This window comes from Oncorhynchus gorbuscha, unplaced genomic scaffold (genome assembly GCF_021184085.1).
Source record: "Oncorhynchus gorbuscha isolate QuinsamMale2020 ecotype Even-year unplaced genomic scaffold, OgorEven_v1.0 Un_scaffold_1283, whole genome shotgun sequence".
Taxonomy (NCBI): domain Eukaryota; kingdom Metazoa; phylum Chordata; class Actinopteri; order Salmoniformes; family Salmonidae; genus Oncorhynchus; species Oncorhynchus gorbuscha.
This window is the reverse complement of record NW_025746104.1, coordinates 160001-169724: the sequence shown is the minus strand read 5'-3', so window position 1 is coordinate 169724 and position 9724 is coordinate 160001.

Sequence of the window (9724 nt, the reverse complement as noted above, 5' to 3'; positions counted from 1 at the left end):
TGGAGAAACAGGGACACTACGAATCACGGTGGAGGAGGGAGGGAGATACGCCCCATGGAGAAACAGGGACACTACGAATCACGGTGAGGAGGGAGGGAGGGAAGGGAGGGACGGAGGGAGATACGCCCCATGGAGAAACAGGGACACTACGAATCACGGTGAGGAGGGAGGGAGGAGTTACGCCCCATGGAGAAACAGGGACACTCACGAATCACGGTGAGTGAGGGAGGGAGGGAGGGAGATACGCCCCATGGAGAAACAGGGACACTACGAATCACGGTGAGGAGGGAGGGAGGGAGGGAGTTACGCTCCATGGAGAAACAGGGACACTACAAATCACAGTGAGGGAGGAGGGAGGGAGATACGCCCCATGGAGAAACAGGGACACTACGAATCACGGTGAGGAGGGAGGGAGGGAGGGAGGGAGGGAGGGAGATACGCCATGGAGAAACAGGGACACTATGAATCACGGAGGAGGGAGGGAGGGAGGGAGATACACCTCCCATAGAGAAACAGAGGGACACTACGAATCACGGTGAGGGGGGGGAGGGAGACGCCATGGAGAAACAGGACACTGGGCCACGGTGGAGGGGAGGGGAGGGAGGAGGGAGTTACGCCCATGGAGAAACAGGGACATTTAATCACGGAGGAGGGAGGGAGGAGGGATACACCCCATGGAGAAACAGGGACACTCTACGAATCATGTGAGGAGGGAGGGAGGGAGGGAGATACACCCCATGGAGAAACAGGGACACTACGAATCACGGTGAGGAGGAGGGAGAGGCGCCCATGGAGAAACAGGGACACTACGAATCACGGAGGAGGGAGGGGAGGGAGGGAGGGACGGAGGGAGATACGCCCATGAGAAACAGGGACACTGGGCGGGAATCACGGTGAGGAGGGGAGGGAGTGGAGTTACGCCCATGGAGAAACAGGGACACTACGAATCACGGTGGAGGGAGGGAGGAGGGAGGGAGATACGCCCCATGGAGAAACAGGGACACTACGAATCACGGTGAGGAGGGAGGGAGGGGGAGGGAGTTACGCTCCATGGAGAAACAGGGACACTACAAATCACAGTGAGGAGGGAGGGGAGGGGATACGCCCATGGAGAACAGGGACACTACGAATCACGGTGAGGAGGGGAGGGAGGGAGGGGAGATACGCCCCATGGAGAAACAGGGACACCTATGAATCACGGTGAGGGAGGAGGGGGAGATACACCCCATAGAGAAACAGGGACACTACGAATCGGTGAGGAGGGGAGGGAGGGAGATACGCCCCATGGAGAAACAGGGACACTCGAATCATGGTGAGGAGGGAGGGAGGTAGGAGGGAGGAGGGAGGGAGATACACCCCATAGAGAAACAGGGACACTACGAATCACGGTGAGGAGGGAGGGAGGAGGTAGGGAGGAGGAGGGAGATACACATAGAGAAACAGGGACACTACGAATCACGGTGAGGAGGGAGGGAGGGGAGGGGATATCGCCCCATGGAGAAACAGGGACACCCTAATCACGGTGAGGAGGAGGGAGGGAGTTACGCCCCATGGAGAAACAGGGACACTCACGAATCATGGTGAGAGGGAGGGAGGGAGGGTGACACGCCCATGGAGAAACAGGGACACTACGAATCACGGTGAGGAGGGGGAGGGAGATACGCCCCATAGAGAAACAGGGACATTACGAATCACGGTGAGGAGGGAGGGAGGAGGGAGTTACGCCCCATGGAGAAACAGGGACACTACGAATCACGGTGAGGAGGGAGGAGGGAGGGAGTTACACCCCATGGAGAAACAGGGACACTACGAATCACGGTGAGGAGGGAGGGAGGGAGGAGATACACCTTGGAGAAACAGGTACACTCCCGAATCACGGTGAGGGGAGGGAGGAGGGAGGGAGATAATTTATGGAGAAACAGGTACACTACGAATCACGTGAGGAGGGGGAGGGAGGGAGGGGGGAGGGAGATAGATACCATGGAGAAACAGGGACACTCGAATCACAGTGAGGAGGGAGGGAGGAGTTACGCCCATGGAGAAACAGGGACACTACGAATCACAGTGAGGAGGGAGGGAGGGGAGGGAGTTACGCCCCATGGAGAAACAGGGACACTACGAATCACAGTGAGGAGGGAGGAGTTACGCCCATGGAGAAACAGGGACACTACGAATCACAGTGAGGAGGAGGGAGGGAGGGGAGGGAAACGCCCCATGGAGAAACAGGGACACTCACAATCACAGTGAGGAGGGAGGGAGGAGGGAGCATTACGCCCATGGAGAAACAGGGACACTACGAATCACGGTGAGGAGGGGAGGGGAGGGAGGGAGGGGAGATACGCCCCCAGGAGAAACAGGACACTACGAATCACGGTGAGGAGGAGGGAGGGAGTTACGCCCCATGGAGAAACAGGGACACTACGAATCACGGTGAGGAGGGAGGGAGGAGGGAGATACGCCTCCCCTGATGACACACACACACTCTCTCTCTCGCTGTTAATACTGCTAGTCTCACACACCGTGTTACCTCAGCTCTGAGATCAGTAATAATGGTATAGTGTCCCTCTGGGGGCAGAGTATTACCAGATCTGAGATCAGTAATAATGGTATAGTGTCCCTCTACAGGCGTCTGTGGCAGCATGTCACCTCAGCTCTGAGATCAGGAAACATTGACTCTGCTACAGAGCACAAACACTGTCTGGAGGAGAGGCAGAGAGCAGAGGGCCGACAGAGCAGCTCAACACACCCTGGACACCCAAGTACTTCATCAAGGAGGTGAGGAACAGGACCTGAGCAGTTCGCTGACCTCTGACATTACCTCATGCGTTGTCACTTCCTGGTCTTGTCTTTATTACTGTACGCTCACAATCAAAATATTTTTAAAAAAGACTGCTAAGCATGTTTTCCCTTTGCTCTCTCTCGTTCTCTCGTTCTCTCTCGCTCTCTGTCTCTTGCTCTCTCTCTCCTCTCTGTCTCTCACTCTCTCTCTGTCTCTGTCTCTGTCTCTCTCTGTCTCTCTCTCTCGCTCTCTGTTTCTCTCTGTCTCTCACTCTCTTTCTCTGTCTCTCCTCTCTCTCTGTCTCTCTCGCTCTCTGTCTCTCTCTGTCTCTCTCTCTCGCTCTCTGTTTCTCTCTGTCTCTCACTCTCTTTCTCTCTCTCTGCCTCTGTCTCTCTCTCTCTGCCTCTCTGTCTCTCTGTCGCTCTGTCTCTCTCTCTCTCTGTCTCTCTCTGTCTCTCTTTCTCACAGGGCGAGGGCTGGGTGTATCACAACCCCTTGTGGAAGACCCACTGACGAGGAGGGGCCTCGGGGGAGGGGCAGCGTGCCAGCTGCCAATCACAGCACAGAGAGCGGCCTGCTGGTGGTCACGGCCTTGCACAGGGGACCAGCTAGCCGGGCCACTAGAGACTGGAGAAATATACAAGGGCCTGTGTTTCAAATGGAACCCTATTCTCTATATAGCGGACAACTGCAGAAGGAGTGCACTATAGGGAATAGGGTGCTAATTTCAGATTTGCCCAAAGTTGTCTTGGATGAGGAGCTTGTGTCTCCAGTCATTCAATAAGAATGAGAGGTGCCAAAGACTCTCAGAGGGACAGGAACTACAGTCAAGACAGAAAAAGCTCACTGAGTTTCCTGTCAGAAGCTGACCTGCTACCACACGATACAGGAAACTCGGCGGCCATTTTGGAGACGGACCGGGTCGAACCAGGAAGAGGTTGGTTAGGGACAGAAGATGAGGCGTGATCGTTGGTGGTCAGAGATAGCTGAACAATTATGTAGCTTTAAAAAAATATATAGTAGAATCTAAATACCAGAAGAATATATTACATTCACATGCTTCTTCCTTCACTTTCAATTTGTTTGCACAGGTACTGTAGCTGTCTCCACTGTTATTACCCAGTAGGCCACAGGAGGGGTTGTCCTTCCAGCTGTCCCCACTGTTATTACCCAGTAGGCCACAGAGGGTTGTCCTTCCAGCTGTCTCCACTGTTATTACCCAGTAGGCCACAGGAGGGTTGTCCTTCAGCTGTCTCCACTGTTATTACATTTACATTACATTTAAGTCATTTGCAGACGGCTCTTATCCAGAGCGACTTACAAATTGGTGCATTCACCTTATGACATCCAGTGGGACAGTCACTTAACAATAGTGCATCTAAAACTTAGGGGGGGTGAGAGGGATTACTTATCCTATCCTAGGTATTCCTTAAAGAGGTGGGGTTTCAGGTGTCTCCGGAAGGTGGTGATTGACTCCGCTGTCCCTGGCGTCGTAGGCCACAGGAGGTTGTCCCTTCCAGCTGTCTCACTGTTATTACCCAGTAGGCCACAGGAGGGGTTGTCCTTCCAGCTGTCTCCACTGTTGTGCCCAGTAGGCCACAGGAGGTTGTCCTTGGCTGTCTCCACTGTTATGCAGTAGGCCACAGGAGGGGCTGTCCCTTCCAGCTGTATGATGTATGTAAGATCCAAGGATCTATGATTTGTCCATAATTAACACACAACACCAAACACTGTTTGGTAAGTCTTCCTTCAGCCCTTCTGTTCTATGATGTACAGTATATAAATACCGGTTATGTATGTTTGTCACACTAGACTTGGACACTGTTTATAACACAATGGCCCAGTATAGAGAACAGCGTTCCTTCAGCCCCTTCCAACAGCCCACAATGGAGAAATGTAATCAGAGGTGAACACTGCTACAATGTCAAAGTCAAAGCCATTTCTCAGCCCACACCAGCAATCTTCAGTATTCACACACTCTAACGTTGGAGTGATTGGAACCAGGAAGTAGCCTGGTGCTCAGTCTGTTTGTCCTTTTATGGGCCGAACCTTGAAGAGATCTTTATAGGGCCGAACCTTGAAGAGATCTTTATAGGGCCGAACCTTGAAAGAGATCTTTTATAGGGCCGTCTAATCTTTATGGCCGAACCTTGAAGAGATCTTTATAGGGTCTTGAAGATATCTTTATAGGTCAACCTTGAAGAGATCTTTATAGGGTCTAATCTTTATGGAAGAACCTTGAAGAGATCTTTATAGGGCTTGAAGAGATCTTTATAGGCCGAACCTTGAAGAGATCTTTATATGGAAGAACTAAGAGATCTTTATAGGCCGAACCTTGAAGAGATCTTTATATGGAAGAACCTGAAGAGATCTTTATAGGGCCGAACCTTGAAGAGATCTTTATAGGGCCGAACCTTGAAGAGATCTTTATAGGGCCGAACCTTGAAGAGATCTTTATAGGGCCGAACCTTGAAGAGAGATCTTTATAGGGCGAACCTTGAAAGATCTTTATAGGGCCCTTACTTGAAGAGATCTTTATAGTACCCAACCTTGAAGAGATCTTTATAGGGTCCTTACCTTGAAGAGATCTTTATAGGGTCTTAACCTTGGAGATCTTTATAGGGCCGAACCTTGAAGAGACTTTATAGGGCCCCTTGAAGAGATCTTTATAGGGCCGAACCTTGAAGAGATCTTTATAGAGTCTAATTTATAGCCTAACCTTGAAGAGATCTTTATAGAGTCTAATTTATAGCCTAACCTTGAAGAGATCTTTATAGGGCGAACCTTGAAGAGATCTTTATAGAGTCTAATTTATAGCCTAACCTTGAAGAGATCTTTATAGAGTCTAATTTATAGCCTAACCTTGAAGAGATCTTTATAGAGTCTAATTTTTAACATTGAAGAGATCTTCATAGAGTCTAATTTATAGCCTAACCTTGAAGAGATCCTTATAGAGTCTAATTTATGCCCTAACCTTGAAGAGTCTTTATAGGTCTAATTTATGGCCTATCATTGAAGAGATAGTGAAGGAGAGAAAGGTAGACCACCTCCACTATACAGCCTTCACCACAGCAGTACAGGGTTTACTGAATGTGGCTTAGCTGCCTCCCAAATATTCCCCACATAGTACCCTTACTTTGGACCACATAGTACCTTTACTGGACCACATAGTACCCTTACTTTGGACCAGGCCCTGGTCAAAAGTAGTGCATTACATAGGGAATAGGGTGCCCTTTGGGAGGTACAAATCCAACTGTATCCAGGAGGTGCAAATCAACCGTTCCAGCAGGTACAAATCAACCCCGTAACCAGCAGGTGCAAATCAACTGTAACCAGCAGGTGCAAATCCAACCGTATCCAGCAGGTACAAATCCAACCGTATCCAGGAAGTACAAATCAAATCCGTATCCAGGAAGTACAACTCAACCGTATCCAGGAAGTAGAAATCCAACCGTATCCAGGAAGTACAAATCCAACCGTATCCAGGAAGTACAACTCCAACGGTATCCAGGAAGTAGAAATCCAACCGCTCTATAGAGAGATATATTGACCCTTGATTTATTTAATCCACGTCTGATATTTATTCTCCTGGTTTTCAATATTCTGTGATCCTAGACTTAGATTCAATCTGGGCCTGTGGAAGATAGTCGCTATAACAAGATTTACATTTAAAGGCAATGTTTCCTGCGTTAGCGGAGACTGCATTCACGTTAAACGCTGCATATGGCAGCTCAATATGAAATGATCTTTACATTTCAATCAGGCTTTACGGTGGCTCTTCAACGGCCCGTATTAAATCAATCTCGCCCCGTAGTCTGTCTTGTCGCCAGCCACTCTTTCTGTGTGGTAATGAGCCTTGGGGGGGACGAGGTTAGATCTTACTTAACAAACAGAAGGAGAGCTGCTCCAGTACTGGTCCCTTCCCTGACATGTTTTGTCTTAATTACAACATGTTTTGTCTTAATTACAACATGTATTGTAGCAGAGGTGCTAACGACATGTCTTCACCTAAACAACATGTATTGTAGCAGAGGTGCTAACGACATGTCTTCACCTAAACAGCACTCATTTACATTTACATTTACATTTAAGTCATTTAGCAGACGCTCTTATCCAGAGCGACTTACAAATTGGTGCATTCACCTTATGACATCCAGTGGGACAGTCACTTAACAATAGTGCATCTAAAACTTAGGGGGGTGGGGTGAGAGGGATTACTTAACCTATCCTAGGTATTCCTTAAAGAGGTGGGGTTTCAGGTGTCTCCGGAAGGTGGTGATTGACTCCGCTGTCCTGGCGTCGTGAGGGAGTTTGTTCCACCATTGGGGGGCCAGGGCAGCGAACAGTTTTGACTGGGCTGAGCGGGAGCTGTACTTCCTCAGTGGTAGGGAGGCGAGCAGGCCAGAGGTGGATGAACGCAGTGCCCTTGTTTGGGTGTAGGGCCTGATCAGAGCCTGGAGGTACTGAGGTGCCGTTCCCTCACAGCTCCGTAGGCAAGCACCATGGTCTTGTAGCGGATGCGAGCTTCAACTGGAAGCCAGTGGAGAGAACGGAGGAGCGGGGTGACGTGAGAGAACTTGGGAAGGTTGAACACCAGACGGGCTGCGGCGTTCTGGATGAGTTGAAGGGGCTTAATGGCACAGGCAGGGGAGCCCAGCCAACAGCGAGTTGCAGTAATCCAGACGGGAGATGACAAGTGCCTGGATTAGGACCTGCGCCGCTTCCTGTGTGAGGCAGGGCCGTACTCTGCGGATGTTGTAGAGCATGAACCTACAGGAACGGGCCACCGCCTTGATGTTAGTTGAGAACGACAGGGTGTTGTCCAGGATCACGCCAGGTTCTTGGCGCTCTGGGAGGAGGACACAATGGAGTTGTCGACCGTGATGGCGAGATCATGGAACGGGCAGTCCTTCCCGGGAGGAAGAGCAGCTCCGTCTTGCCGAGGTTCAGCTTGAGGTGGTGATCCGTCATCCACACTGATATGTCTGCCAGACATGCAGAGATGCGATTCGCCACCTGGTCATCAGAAGGGGGAAAGGAGAAGATTAATTGTGTGTCGTCTGCATAGCAATGATAAGAGAGACCATGTGAGGTTATGACAGAGCCAAGTGACTTGGTGTATAGCGAGAATAGGAGAGGGCCAAGAACAGAGCCCTGGGGGACACCAGTGGTGAGAGCGCGTGGTGAGGAGACAGATTCTCGCCACGCCACCTGGTAGGAGCGACCTGTCAGGTAGGACGCAATCCAAGCGTGGGCCGCGCCGGAGATGCCCAACTCGGAGAGGGTGGAGAGGAGGATCTGATGGTTCACAGTATCGAAGGCAGCCGATAGATCTAGAAGGATGAGAGCAGAGGAGAGAGAGTTAGCTTTAGCAGTGCGGAGCGCCTCCGTGATACAGAGGAGAGCAGTCTCAGTTGAATGACTAGTCTTGAAACCTGACTGATTTGGATCAAGAAGGTCATTCAGAGAGAGATAGCGGCATGTGTCGGTAGAAATTACAACGTTCATCGGTTAGGTAACTCTAGTCTGAATATAATTCCTAAATTCTCCTTCAACAGAATCCTCATGCAGTTTGTTGTTGTTGTGATCATTTTGTCCTGCCCCATTTTGTAGACAGTTAGTTGCTAACTGGGATCCTTGGATGAACCTACCCATTGAAACACCGTCCTACACTTTGTAGACAGTTAGTTGCTAACTGGGATCCTTGGGATGAACCTACCCATTGAAACACCGTCATACACTTTGTAGACAGTTAGTTGCTAACTGGGATCCTTGGGATGAACCTACCCATTGAAACACCGTCATACACTTTGTAGACAGTTAGTTGCTAACTGGGATCCTTGGGATGAACCTACCCATTGAAACACCGTCGACACTTTGTAGACAGTTAGTTGCTAACTGGGATCCTTGGGATGAACCTACCCATTGAAACACCGTCATACACTTTGTAGACAGTTAGTTGCTAACTGGGATCCTTGGGATGAACCTACCCATTGAAACACCGTCATACACTTTGTAGACAGTTAGTTGCTAACTGGGATCCTTGGGATGAACCTACCCATTGAAACAGCATCGTACCCATGTATCATACAGGGATGATTTCTGTCTCTGGAAAACTTGCTGAACTAATCAAACATTTTGGGAACAACGGACCAATGAAACAAATACCTAAATATATTTTTCTTTAAACTGTCTTTCCACTTGAACTTCAATGAGGTGACATCAGAGTTGGACGTCCCAAGGATTCCATTTAGCATGTACTCTTTGTAGACAGGAGCATGGCAGTGAGAGCTATAGAGGTCATTTTATCAGTTATATGGGTTGGTTGAGAATCTATGGACCTTTTCACACTATCGTGCCAAGCAGAACCAACCTGCTGACTCAGATTGGCTGAGTGGTGTGAACAGCTCTTAACTCCTCTGTGGAACCAGGCCAGTTTGGCTGAGTGGTGTGGACAGCTCTTAACTCCTCTGTGGAACCAGGCCAGTCCAGTTTGGCTGAGTGGTGTGGACAGCTCTTAACTCCTCTGTGGAACCAGTCCAGTTTGGCTGAGTGGTGTGGACAGCTCTTAACTCCTCTGTGGAACCAGTCCAGTTTGGCTGAGTGGTGTGGACAGCTCTTAACTCCTCTGTGGAACCAGTCCAGTTTGGCTGAGTGGTGTGAACAGCTCTTAACTCCTCTGTGGAACCAGGCCAGTCCAGTTTGGCTGAGTGGTGTGGACAGCTCTTAACTCCTCTGTGGAACCAGTCCAGTTTGGCTGAGTGGTGTGGACAGCTCTTAACCCCTGTCCTGTCAGTATCAGCCACTTTTTGAGTATGAATGTTATTATGTGTAAAGTGTGAAGTGCAACACTGCAGCGCGTACATCATCAGTCACTGAGCCTTGACCAAAACACTCTTTGGGTGTGTCCCAAATGGCTCCTATTCCCCACAGGGCTTTAGTCTA